At 36.1% G+C, this 14,924-nt stretch overlaps 1 non-coding gene across 1 annotated transcript; it reads left to right on the forward strand.

The window, feature by feature from the left end:
• The first annotated feature begins 397 nt into the window (after positions 1–397).
• LOC113769687 lies at positions 398–504 on the forward strand. The gene has a single exon (XR_003468235.1). It is a non-coding gene; the product is annotated as a small nucleolar RNA R71 (small nucleolar RNA).
• The last annotated feature ends 14,420 nt before the right edge of the window (positions 505–14,924 follow it).

Below are 14,924 nucleotides of genomic sequence, written 5' to 3' on the forward strand. Positions count from 1 at the left end.
GTAGGGGTTATTTTGAGCATTACGATTGTAATTATTGACGAATTGTACCTGTTCAGAATCGACACACTCATTAGTATCATGTTCACCTCCACATACAGAACAGCATGCTACATGTGCATTAGATGAACTTGGACCTTGTCTACTTAGCAATTTCATCACATTATTCATTTGAACACTCAGCATATTGAGAGTGTCCATTTCTATCATACCTGCGTGACGTCTTGTATTACCTCTCTCATTGGCCCATTGATAGTTATTTGCTGCCATTTCTTCTATCAAATTATGAGCTTCTTGGGGTGTTTTTCCCATTAAAGCTCCACCTGCAGCTGCATCAATAATAGTTTTAGTGGAGAAAGATAAACCATTATAAAAGGTTTGTATGATTAACCACTCCGGCAGTCCATGATGTGGACATTTCCGAAGCAAATCTCTAAACCTTTCCCATGCCTCATATAATGATTCACCTTCCAATTGGCTAAAACTAGTGATATCCATTCTAAGCTTAGCAGTCTTACCTGGTGGAAAATACTTATTTAAGAATGCTCTTGATAATTCATCCCATCCAGTGAAAGTATTGGGAGCATGAGAGTGTAGCCAAAGTTTGGCCTTATCTCTTAATGAAAATGGGAACAATCTTAGCCTTATAGCATCATCACTAACTCCATTCATTTTAATTGTATCACAAATTTCCAAGAATGTAGCTAAGTGTGTATTAGGATCTTCTACTGCATTACCTCCAAATTGAGATTGTTGAACCATTTGGATAAGTGATGGTTTAATCTCAAAGTTGTTAGCATTTACCGCAGGCCTTGCTATGCTCGTTTGTGAACCTTGTGTTCCCGGTATAGTAAAATCTCGCAGAACTCGCCTATTTAGGTCATTTTCAGCCATTTCTTCTTCAAATGGTAATTCTATCAAGATATCTTCTATTGGCTGCCAAACCTCTTGTTCCTCTTGATGCAGTGTATTCCTCCTTTGTCTCCGCAATGTTCTTTCAATTTCAGGATCAAAATGTCCAACTTCTCTATTTGATCGGTGCATGCACTACAAATAAAAATAAGAGAAATTTTTGTAGTTTTAATTCAACAACTTGGATAAAAACAATGAAAATGTCTAAATTAATAGAGATGACTAGGCCCTAATATTGCCGCTCCCCGGCAACGGCACCAAAAACTTGACGGGTTTTCACTTTAAGTGCAAGTTTAATTCCGATTTTACACCCGTTGGACTGCAAGTATACAGGTCGCAATTTTAGTACAAGATGCGTATCGGGTCGATCCCACGAGGAGCAATTTAAACAATTACTAAGCCCCTGTTCTCTCTATTATTTAGACTTACAATTAATTTTTGAGCAGAGAAAGTCTAATGCTGTAATCTACAAATCTGATATACAAATCTAGTTTAACAAATGCTGAATGCAAATAGAGAAATTTCACTTAATGAAGATTCTAGGGATGTAGATTCCACTTATGGCATAAACTACACAAATGAATGGATTTACTTCTTGCTATTATTCTTGCTTAACCAGAGATTTATTTCCAAGATTACCAAGTCTCATTTTCATGATGAAATGGCTTAGAGCAATATAGATTTCCCTATTTTCATGGTGAAATACTACTACTACTCCATTTTATTTCATGAAATGCTCAATAATCCACCTAAGTGTATCTCTATTTTCATGAACATACAACTCAAGCACTACTCATGTGTTTCAATTGTTATTACCAATTCTCATTGAATAATAACACTATAAACATGCTATTGGTGATCAATCAATAACAAGAAATCACAGCTACACAAGTAGACAAGTTAACTCAAGATATAACAAGTGTAAATCACATTCAATTAGTATTATTTAGCCATAAGTTTCATCTACTCCCTAGATGAAGGAGTTTAGCTACTCATGAATGATTTAACAATCAAATTCACAAGTTTATTACTGCAAAACATCATAAAGTACAAGTATAAGAAAGATAAAAGAAAGCTTAGCCAATTGAAGGTGAAGCTCTCCAATTCCTGCTATGTTCTTGCACAATATGATTACAAGTGAAAACTCTAAATGCTTCTCTAAGAACTCTTAACTAGAGAGAAAACTTGTTGCAAGAAGGAAAACTAGCTACGTCTGGTTATCCAGGCTTCTCCCCTGTATTTCTGCATAAAAGGTGGTAGAAATTCCATTCCTCTCACTTCATAATTTCCTCCACTCAGATTTTGTAAAAAGAAGTCAAAGATATGATGTTTCCTTTTGTCCACACTCATTTGGTCTTCTCTTTTATTGCAGAAGCATGTGCACCGAATTCCCTTGCATCTTATAGCTGGAAAGTGGTATGCACACAAGAGAATTGACTGAGTCAAATTGCAGAATTTCGGCTATAAAACGCGCCTACACAAAACGCGGTATAAACTCGCGTTTTTTCTACTCGCGTTTTCACTCTGGCCTTATTTCAACTGCGATTTTCTCCATGATAAAGGCCAAACTAGCTTTTGTGCAAAACACAAAAGTTGTAGCCCTTTGAGTTAGCTTTCCAATGCTTCAAGAATCATCCAAATCGGAGCATTGTAGCCTGAGATATGATCGAAATACTGTCACCTGTTCAAACCTCTGTTTTAACTTCCGACCACAGAATGCAGCTTCTGTATTCCAACGTTTTGCCCATGAAGATGGCAGAAATGGATTTCGATGTCTTCATACGAATTGTAGGTCTCTTTCTTAGCTTTAAAATGGTATAAAGATCACCTCAATCCGATAACTGTAGCTCCAGATATGGTCAAAATACTGAAGAGTGTCAAAACTGACTTGTATTGCATTTCCTCACTTGAACATTTTTCACTTCATTCTTCTTGTTGCCACTTGAATTCATCACCAAATCTCTATTTTTTACCTCATTTGACATCCTTTGGTGATTGAATCATCATTCCTGCATAAAAATGAAGTTTTTACCATTAAAATCAATAGAAATGCAATATTATCCACTTTTACCAAAAATATATAATTTTACCAAAAACCTCTTTATTTTATTTATAAAACTAAATAATCAACTCAAAATTAACTAATAAAATGCACTTAAAAATACGTAAAATAAACTCTTATCACATAGTGCTCATTCTAATCCTCCAAATTTATTGCACACACCTCACTATTCGGTAACACACTACGAAACTCGACATGCACCAAGTTAAACATATACCAAATTAAATAAGAAAATAGGTTAAAAATCATGATTGAACCAGTAAAGCTACCAAGAATTCAAATCAAGTAAATTCAAATAAGAGCTATAAAGACAAGTAGAATTTCGGGGTCTTACACAAACCATTACATATAGTAATTAATTTGATGTAGCATTTCTTGGTGGCTTATCTGACTTCTCTTATTTATTTATATTACTATTATTTCTTATTCAAGCATATATAGGTGAATCAAACTATGCCTCTATTCTTTACAATGTGTTTTGGCTTAGTTTTTGTGTTTATTTTCCATTTACAAAACTATTATGGTAAGTTGGTTTAAAAGTTGTTTGGAATATTTTAAATTTTGGATTGCCTATTGATTCATTTTGTTTAATTGATTATGAGATTAAATCACTTTGGTTTCTTTTGGCTTGAGGTTTTTCCTAGAATTTTTTGTTTATTAATATTATGCTTTAGTTTGTGTATTGATTTTGTACTGGCCAAAATTGACTTGATTTGTGGGTCAAGGGTTGTGCATTTTAGTTGTTGATATCACTACAATAAAAATGGCATTTCCAGACATGCCTATAAGGACACTTGCTGGTTTGTGTCATTATAACACTCCTATCATGACACTTATTATCAACTCAATAATATATACTCTAATTTTTTTATTTTATCAAATATAAAAATAACAATGTGTCTTTAGACTACCTAACATAACACTTGAGAAAATGTGAGATGTACCAAAAAAAAAAAAAAGACACAAAACGGCATCATTTGATTTTAGCGAAAGATTCATTTGTTGTAAAATACTCAAAATTTTCATTCTGTCGGCCAAAACACTTACTCAAAATTTTCATTTTCCGGCTCCACCATTTCCAGCCCCCCTCCCCTCTCTCTGTGGAGGTGTTGGGCGTACTGCTCAGGCCAAGAATAGGCATTCAAATGGACAGGGTCGCTGGCCTGTTAAATCTGCTACCTTCATTTTGGATTTGCTCAAGAATGCTGAAAGCAACGTAGAGGTTTGTCCATGCAGGTGAAAGGCTTGGATATGGATTCACTTTTCATTTCTCACATTCAAGTGAATCAAGCACAGAAACAAAGACGCCGCACATATCGTACCCATGGAAGAATAAACCGTATGTCCGATAGATGACTTTTTTCAGTTTTCTGTTCTATCCATTATGTCTATTAACCTCAATGTATGATCTTTTTGGCCAGCCTATATGTCTTCCCCTGCCGTATTGAGTTGATTTTGTCCGAGAAGGAAAAGTCTGTCAAAAAGGAGGTAATACATACTTGTGGAATATGACTATTTTGTTATGGATTTGTTGTCCATAACTTGTTCGATAAAATGTCAAGTAGAATGCAAACCTTTGGTGAGGTGCATAAAATGTTATGATTTCTTAGTAAATATCATCATAAATTGTTGTCTGGGTGTTATTGTTGCAGTATTCTGAATAATAATAATCTCAGTGGAGAAATTCCTGATCAACTAACCAGTTGTTTAAGCCTTGCCACATTGTGAGTCCATCCTGCCTCTGTTTTCTTTCATTTAAAGCATCTGCAGTTATTGATAAATCTCTTCCACAGGAATGTTTCTTATAACAATTTTGCTGGGGTTATCCCTGTGGGCAGAAACTTCTCAAGATTTCCACCTGACAGGTATGTGGCAAGCTGGGCTTCATATAGGTGATGTCTACTTTTTTTCTTACCAAGAAGGAATATAGGTGATCTTTTGACATTTATTCCTTTTTCTTCCCTTTTAAGTTTCATTGGAAATCCACTGTTAAGAGGGAACTGGCTAGGTTCGGTAAGCAGTCTTGGTACTTCAAAATTCAAAGGTATGTTCCACGGTTTTAAAACCAGTTCAGAGTAACTTTTCTGCAGTGAAAAAGATGCTGGAGACAAGGTACTCTAGTTGTAATATTGGTGCTTTTGGAGTTCAGCAATATTCTCCAGGACTGTTGTGGTTTGCTTAATACTAGGCTTCATGACGCTACTGTTGTAAGGATCGAAGATAACCTAAGAGGGGGGGTGAATTAGGTTTATTAAGAAACTAATCAGATTATGGATACTTTTTGCTCAATATAAAATTTACCTTCCTTTATAAGTGATCACACAATAAATCAATCAATGATTGAACAAAATCACTTGAGAGAAGTAGAAGATATAAGCAATTTAAAGATCACACGATAACAATAAATAAATATGAAGAAAGGAATTGCAAACCAATTGACTACTAAGCTCCTCTTAAACTTGACTATCAATTCAAACAAGCTTCTTCAAGTTGATGAAATATAACCAATCTTGTGTGCAAAGGAAGGTTCACTTCCTCCTTGCCCTAATCTCTACTTGGTCAATTTAGAAAGTTTTACTATCCCTCAGGACAATCCTCACAGAGCTACACTATTGAAATATTCACTCACAAATGAAAAGCTTACAATGAACTTCACACCACCAAGACTACAAATCTTTTTTAGAGAGTGCTTTCTCACTAAAACTACTCTATATCTTTTGTATCTTTAGTGTGCAAAAGTTGTTTGAAATTTCTGACCATGCTCTATTTATAGGAGACCAAGAAAGTGTTTCATTAATGCTTCCAACGGATAGAAAGTAGCTGAAGAGTCAACTAGCCGTTGGAAATATTGGATGTCCGGTACATCCGAAGCATGCATCCGACAACAGGCAGTGAGTTTGAAAAATCTTCTTCAATTCTATCGGACGTCCGGTGCTATCTTTGTGAGCGTCCGATAGCTTTTGTCGAATTTGAAGGATCCTATCAGACGTCCGGTACTTCCGTCCGATAGCAGACAAAGAGTTTGAAGAATTCTATCGGACGTCCGATGCTTGCGTCCGATCGAGGTCAGTGAGTTAGGGGGAATGTCTTATTTCCTTCGGACGTCCGGTGGTGGAGTTCTTCATGCGTCCGAAATTGCGCAATGATTATCGGACGTCCGATCCTGTCTTCACAAGCGTCCGACAACTTTCAGCAACCTTTGTTTCTTTTAATTGCACTTGATCTTTGAATCTGATTTGCTTCATAACTGAAAGTATATCTTGAAGAGATATTAGTATCATCCATTTGTTCTGTAAACATCAAAGGCTAGGAACTAAGATCAACATTCTCCCCCTTTTTAATGATGACAAAACAATGGATGGAAGAAGGAAAAAGATTGAGTATATGAGCATAAACTCCCCCTCACTCATTGCATCAAAAATTTTCAAGAGTCAAACTTATAATCTCAGAAAAACTCCCCTTTCATGTAGCATCCATTTCTCCCCCTTTTTATCATCATAAGATGAGAGTAAAATCCAACAATCATAATCCATAATGTAGTTGCCATAACAGAGAATCTAAAATACCAATCAAAAATAGAGAAATGATACCAGAATTCAGCAATCACCAACATCAATCATCAGCAAAAAATAGAGAATTAATACTAAAAGAAGTACCAAACAGAGAAATATCAATCAAAATACATTAACAAATCAACTAGAAACCATCAATGTTAACCAAGATCCATTAGTACAGAGTATTTCAAACATCAAAAGATACATCCTAATATGAAGTGGAAATGACCTTAGAGTATGTAAAGTGTAATCACAAAATTTCAGAAAGTTACAACATTTGAATTCTAAATAATTGACACTTCTAATTTTAACAATATTCAAACCAAGCAGATTTTGAACTTTTACAAATAGTGAAATGAAATTTTTTAAAAATATCATCTTTATGAGTAAGAAAAATCATCCAAGTGTGTCTAGAATAATCATCAATAATAACGAAACAATATCTCTTACCACCCAAATTAACAATTTGTGTAGGACCAATCAAATCAAGATATAAAAGCTCCAATGGTCTTGAGGTAGAAACACATCATCTCCAAATGTCACTATGCCACTAGACTTTTGTGACGCCCCAACTTCTCCCAAGGGCGAACCCAAGACTATCCGCGGATGCCTGCCCAACTCTCACCAGGACTCGGTACAAATTCAATTCAAACTTAAGAATAACCAATCGATACTAAAAGTCGAAGATATAAAGAAAGGTCAATTCCTTAATAATCGTTCAAGCCTTACATCATAAGCCACCAAAATATCTTACATTCCCAAAATATAAAGCTTCCAAAAGTTGTCTAAACAAATACATTCAAAACTCTAATCAAAAGGGTCATCAAGTCGACCTCTCCATAATTCCTTCCATTTCAGCTCCTGTTAAGGAAAACAAATCTAACGGGGTGAGCGAATGCTCGTAAGGCCAAGAAAACATGCAAAACACGTAGCTCAAATAACAATATCATTTAACCGAGAAATAAAGCTGTAACATTCAAACAATTCACAACTTTCAATTTAATACATTCACTAAGGATACAGGAGCTCTCAAGAGCTAATTCCTACTTGCTTTGCCAAAATTCAATCCAATACTTTCTCGAAATGACATTCCGTCACCCGGGTAGGTAATCAAGTCCGTAGAACTTCACTTCTCCAATTATGGTTCGGAGTCGACATGAGAGGTACCTCCCACCCGAATCGGTGTGGTACATACTATCGCTCAGTAGTCGATGAGACATCGCTCTAATCGACTTATACTTTATTTATAATTTTGAGTCGACATGAGAGGTACCTCCCACCCGAATTGGTGTGGTACAGGCTATCGCTCCGAGAACCAATTATAGCACTGAGACGGTATGAGAGGTACCTTCCACCCAAATTGGTGTAGTACATGCTATCCGCTCAGAACTCACGAGTTAAACAGATTCATGTATGATTACCAATTATTATTTACGGTTCTGAGTCGACATGAGAGGTACCTCCCACCCGAATCAGTGTGGTACATACTATCGCTCAGGGAACCGATTATAGCACTGAAACGGTATGAGAGGTACCTCCCACCCAAATCGGTGTGGTAGATGCTTCCGGTCAGAGCTTACGAGTTAAACGTGTTCATGTACAATTATCAAATCATATATATTCAGGTCTTAAATACCACGTGATTCAAAAAGAGAGAGGACAAGGGTGTCCCCACGAGTAAAATATGATTGGTCGATAAGATTTACTTCGATCGACGTCGAATCAACACAAATGTAATTTGCAATGGCAACACCTCACTTAGTTCACATAGCAATTCACTTCGCACAATTTGAATATCAATTCACATAGCCCAATTCAATTATAGCATCACTTAAGGGAGAACAAGTGCGATAAAGTACACACTCGTCTCAACAATTCCATAATACTCAATTAACAATTCAAGCATTTATCAACAATTCATGCACTTGACACTCACCAATCAAAAACAAAGAAGTAGTGCCCACATGAGGGTTCAGGCATCCACCGTGGGATTCTCTTGAAGGTCCTCTTGAATGCCTGAGTAATTAATAATGAACTATTACACACTATAGTTTAAAACCCTTAATTATTGAGGAAGATTGCACTCTTGTACAATCTAAGAAGAAATCATGAAAATGAGCCTTAATTACTCGCAAATCGAGGCTCAAAAGTGGAGTTTTAATAATACCAAGAAATCTAATTTTTATCTTTGAAATCAAGTGCAAAACGGTCGAGCAATATCGAAGGAAAAATGGGGAGTTCTAAAACTCAATTTCCTTTAAGTTCGAAAATTTCAGATTTGACAAGTAATCTTTGAAAAATTGTATCTCACTCTCTGCAGGTCCAAAATTGGAAACCTTTGTACCGTTGGAAACTACTTCCAAAGTATGAAAAGTTTCCAGAAGACACTTTTCCATGATTCCAAAGGGAAGACACTCAAATTTTGGCTTAAAGTCGCTGATTTGGCTATCAAGACAGTTTTGGAGTTGATTTTTGGCCAACTTTGAAAATTCGGCAAAATTCACAGAATGCGATCTAGCCTCTAAAATTTGAAACTCAATTAGACTTACAATCAAATTTTAAAACACAACAAGCAGAATAAGAATCGGAGTTTTGAGCACCAAAATATAGCGGCTCAAAGTTACTGAAATTTCCTCACTGAACAAGGATTTTCCAGATTTGAAACATGAACTTTGGGATTTCAGTTGGGCATCGAAATGGACTCGGAATGGCACCAAATTTGGCAGTATTACCCTACCATATAAGGGCTATTCCTATGTCAAATTTCATACAAAAATTCGTACAGGAATTCAGTTAACAAAGTCACTAAAATTTCAAGAATTTCCAAGGCAAATCTGCCTTGTACTTTAATTTTTCTTTTCTCAAACATTTGGCTAACGACAACATCTCAAACATGATTCATTTGTGAGGATAATGTCTAAGAAACATCCAAAATATGTTTGATAGGTAATTAACACCAAGAGTTTCAAAATAACAAGTCTCAATTCAAAATGAGCCACTGGCTAGCCCAAAATTAGGGTTTTCAATCACTGACGTAGTTCTGAAATTCGGCCACAACTCACTCAATTCAACTTGGAATTGGGTGTGGTTGATGGCGTTGGAAACTACATTCATAAAGATACAATTTCTCAGAAGGAATCATTTTAAAATTCTATCCACAACTAGCTCATAATCGAGCAACAAGTCGCAGCATAGTACCAGTTTTCTAACACAGTAGAGAAACAGGACAGGTGACATTGAAAGGCTGGTACGGTTCACTTAAGTGGAATCAGGGGATACATTTTATACCGCTGGAAAACCGGAAGTGTCTATTTTCTAATGCCATAAACAGAAATCAATTTTGACGTCGGAGTAAAGAGTTATAGTCATTTGAAAATCACTGCCAAAGGAACTCCGGACACACGTTCCAACCATGAACTTATTTCGAAATCCAAACATTTACCCAACCAAATCAAATGATTTTTGGTGGAAACTTTCCACACAACCTATATAACATATCTACATCAAAATCAAATCAATTTAACCACAAAAATTTGCATCACGGGGCATGGTAAAAATAGGGCAGATTCGGTCCTTCAACATGCAACACTTCCTTTGATTTTCTTTTCACTTTTACCACTTATCTCTACTAGATTAACACTTAATCAACACAATTAACATCCAATCTCATCAAATCAGATCATCAAGTCCATTGTGGGATTTCAAAGAGCCCACTCACAAGATTTCCAACAATCCAAAGCTACCCACATGAAGCTACAAGCTTCTAAGTGCAATTTAACCTACAAAAGCTAAGATTTGAAGAGTGGATGATCATATACCTCCTTAGATGTTAAGACCAGAAATTTTTGGTCCTTCATAGCTCCAAGAAACCGTGAGATTGAAGTTCTTCTCCTAACCCAAGATGATCTCCAAGTTATTTGCAAGGTGTAATGTGATTTTGAAGTGATTTGGTGCAAGTTTGAGAGGTAAAATGATGAAGGTTTTTCTTCTTCTTCTCCTATGGAGTTTCGGCTGCCTTGAGGAGAGAAAGAGAGAGTTTTTTTTTGATAGTGAAGCTTCCTTGAGAAGCTTAAGTGTTTGTGGCTCAAATTACTCCAAAAGTCAGTTAAGAATAATGCGCGTGCGCGCGAGTTTCGTGCTCGTTTCCTCTCGGTTTTGTTTCACTTGTGCACTAAACCTTTAATGCACTTCCATTCATACTATTATTATTCACTCTTAATAGTCTAAAAATAAAGGTCTAATATCCCTCAAGTAATTGCGCGCGCGAAAAGGCGTACTTCCGATTTGTGCGCGATAAAGCGAAATTTCTAAGGAATTCTTATATCGATGGTATAATTAACTAATACTTGAGTACTTAAACAAAAAATACCTATTTTGAGACTAATGTATAAGTCTTCAATTTTCAAACTCATTGTACCCTCGAATCGATTATTGCTTCCAAACGCGTATTCACTATTTTCACTAGACGAGCTTTCAAAAATTAAATTTTGTAACAAGTCATTTTAAAAATACATGTAAGCCATAGTTCCATATATTTGGGTCTAAAATGGTTGAAATGAAATATTCGGAGCAAACGGGTAATTAAATATTTAAATAAGCTAGTAATAGGAGTTTAAAATAGGAAATCACAGTTGGTATCAGAGCTTAGGCTTTAGATCTTTATAGAGTGTTCTAGGCTTAAAAGTTTAGGATGCCGGACTGTGGGATTTGATTGTGTATTACGTGCGATGTGATATTGGTGCTTGAGGTTGTAGCACCATTTTTGCTCACAAAATACTATAAGACTTTACTCTTTAAGTTAGGTTGGAGGTGAGTCAAGATTAGGAAATTTAAATAGCCATTTGGTGAGTTTAAGGGTTAGGAACCTTGTTTCCTCCATTATTTTGCTTGCCGAACTCACCGAAGGAAAAGTTGAACTATTTGAACAATTTTGGGCTCCATTTTGAACTTGAAAATGAGACATCTTTTGTATTCCGTTTGGTTTGACTTATTACCCTAACTTGTATAATAACTTTCACCTTGAATCAAGTGAGGGAGCTAAGAATTTAGAAAGTAGTTTAGGCTTTTGGATGGAATTTAGAGTTTATAATCATTTGAATGATGTGGCTTGGTATCATGGATTCTTCTAGTTTTGTCCCTAACTAGGCTTATGGTTTTTCTTTTGATCCTGCCTAGTATAGTAGGGGTGGTGCTCGTCGTGAGGCCTTTTATATTTTTGCCTACATGTACTCCTATATTTGTGGTACTTAATTGCCTATGACCTGTATTTGATACTATTAACTCGTTGTACGCACATTGACATGTGACATGACTTCTAACTTATGCAAATAGCCATGCTTTGATTTAAAGTGTTCTTGCAATGTGTATCTGTTTTTCAATTCATGTGCTTATGTTTTCTACTTTTATTATGCGTTTAGAATCTTGCTAAATGGATCGGCAAGGACGTGGGCGTGGGTTTCAGCAATCCAGCACTCCCGAGAGAGGTGAGGGATCAGCGACCGGACCAAACCAAAACCCTAGAAACGAAAAGGGTAACCAAATGGCTACGGCCATTAATCGTATGACCGATATTCTCGAGCGCTTAGCTGAGCGCCAAGGACCTGAACCAGTCAACCAACCTAGGAATCAAGAGAGGGGTAAGGATAGAGCCCTAGAGCGATTCTTGAAGTTCGTTCCACCTAAGTTTCATGGAGGGTCTGATCCCGAGGTAGCAGAAAATTGGTTTGAAAGGATGGTTGATATTTTTGCTGCTTTAGATTATACCGAGGAAAGGCAAGTGAATTTTGCCGTTTTCCAATTTGAAGGGGCGGCACGCTCATGGTGGAATGTTATTAATGCAAAGTGGGAAAGAGAACAAACCCCTTGGACTTGGGTAAACTTTGAGAGGGAGTTTAATGTCAAGTTCCTTCCGCCAATTATACAAGAAAAGATGGAAGATGACTTTATTAAATTGAAACAAGGATTATTAAGCGTGGCCAAATATGAGGAACGGTTCACCAAACTTTCCAAATTTGCCCCTGAGCTCGTAGTCACCGAACAGAAAAGAATAAGGAGGTTTATTCAGGGGTTAAATATAGAAATCCAAGAATCACTAGCAACTGCCCAGATTACCACTTTTACGGATGCCTTGGATAAGGCACAGAGGATAGAGAATGCTAAATCTTAATCTAAGACTTTTCATGCTAGAAAGAGGGGTAACCCAAGCGATAATCCTAAACAATCCGAGAGGTCTATCCAACCCCTTAAAATGGAAAAAGGGGCTGGAGAAGTGAAAATACCTAAAAAACCCGGAGAAACTCCATCAAGCGAAACCCCGCCAAAAGGAAATCAGAGTAGGCTAGGTCAACATAAGGAGAAATCTCAAACTAGCCAAGCCGTGACTCCTCACGTAACTTGTGGATACTGTGGCAAGATTAACCACACTGAGGCCAAGTGCTGGAGAAAGCAAGGAAAATGTCTGAGGTGCGGTAGTATCGAGCATAAGTTTTTGAATTGCCCTAAAGCTTCTAAGGGAGAAGGAAATTCTCAACAATCTGCTAAATCCACTGCAAATCAATCGAGTGCCGGAAGGAATAATTAATGCCGATGATTGTAAGAGGGATTCAAGTAGTGAAAACTCTACGAGTAGGGGTGAATCTGACTCCACTCGACAAATAAGGATTGTGGTTTTACCCTAGCATAGACTGGCACTTTTAAAGGTTGTAATCTTTTGTATAGGGGATGACATCCTTTTATGGCATATTGCAACTTAGCACATTTTGATCTTGTTGTTTCCCCTTTTCTTTTGAAACGATTTGATGAAATTATTATAACTTAGTGTAACTATTATGATCTTTTATGGCATATGAAAATTTACCTTACTTTTAATTGATTTTACGGTTTATACGTATATGCACTCTATTGCTCCACGTCCCTAGACCTGTAATAAGATCATGAATGGCACCTGAGAATAGTTAAGTTCAATAAGTGTGAGTTTTGAATGGGAGAAGTAGGAGTGATGAAAAGGGCCGGTAAAGAATTTGATCAAAAAGTGAAGGAGTTAAAACGCAAGCAAATCCCTTTAATGAAGGTTTTATAGAGAGATTGTGGAATCGAGGAAACAATTTAAGAAGTTAAAGAGGAGACCGAAAGAAGTATTTGGGGTTATTCATAAATCAAGGTATAATTTCGAGGACGAAATTTTTTTAAGGAGGAGAGGATGTGAGGACCCGTAAATTTTTCTATTTTAAACTCCTATTACTAGCTTATTTAAATATTTAATTACCCGTTTGCTCCGAATATTTTATTTCAACCTTTTTAGACCCAAATACATGGAACTATGGATTACATGTATTTTTAAAATGAATTGTTACAAAAATTAATTTTTGAAAGATAATCTAGTAAAAATAGTGAATACGCGTTTGGAAACAATAATCGATTCGCGGGTACAATGAGCTTGGAAATTGAAGACTTATATATTAGTTTTAAAATAGGTATTTTTATTTTTAAGTACTCAAGTATTAGTTAGTTATACCATCGATATAAGAATTCCTTAGAAATTTCGCTTTATTGCGCACAAATCGGAAGTATGCGTTTTCGCGCGCAATTATTTGAGGGATATTAGACCTTTATTTTTTGACTATTAAGAGTGAATAATAATAGTATGAATGGAAGTGCATTAAAGGTTTAGTGCACAAGTGAAACAAAACCGAGAGAAACTGATACGAACTCGACCCAGCAAGAACCTGTCTTGAAGAACCAAGTCGATCAGGCAGCGGAAGGATCTATCTTGATCAGGTTATGGAACAATAACTACCTTGCTAGACCTAAAGAGAACCCGTCTCTAGAAACCTAGTGGATTGGTTATTGGTTAAGGAACAATAACTACCTTGCTAGACCTAAAGAGAACCCGTCTCTAGAAACCTAGTGGATTGGCTATTGGCTTGAAAGAACAAGATGATGTAATCATCTTGCCTTGAACACCACAAGTATCCAAGCTAAATACTTGATACAGTTCAAGAAGAAACTCAAGTTCCATCAAGGAACTCCATAAAAGGAGACAACTCTCTTTTTATTAATTCATCTTCAATATCATGTGCCTGAATAGTTAAATAAAGTTGGCTATTTATAGCCTTACAAAACTCAAAACCCTAATCTAAATTGGAAATAATACAAACTTCCTTATTTGACTTGACACAACTTCCTAAATAAATTTGGAAACAATTAACTACTTTTCTAAAACTATAATTCAATTAGAATAAGAAACTGACTGACTCAATTGGCTTAACTATGGTCAACATGACCTTAACCTTTATTTCTCTTAATAACTCAAGACTAACTAACAAGTATTGCTGGAAACTTACTTAAATAAATAACAAGAAATAAACATGAAAAATCTTCAATGATTCTTGAACCCGATT

Source organism: Coffea eugenioides, chromosome 4 (assembly GCF_003713205.1).
Source record: "Coffea eugenioides isolate CCC68of chromosome 4, Ceug_1.0, whole genome shotgun sequence".
Taxonomy (NCBI): domain Eukaryota; kingdom Viridiplantae; phylum Streptophyta; class Magnoliopsida; order Gentianales; family Rubiaceae; genus Coffea; species Coffea eugenioides.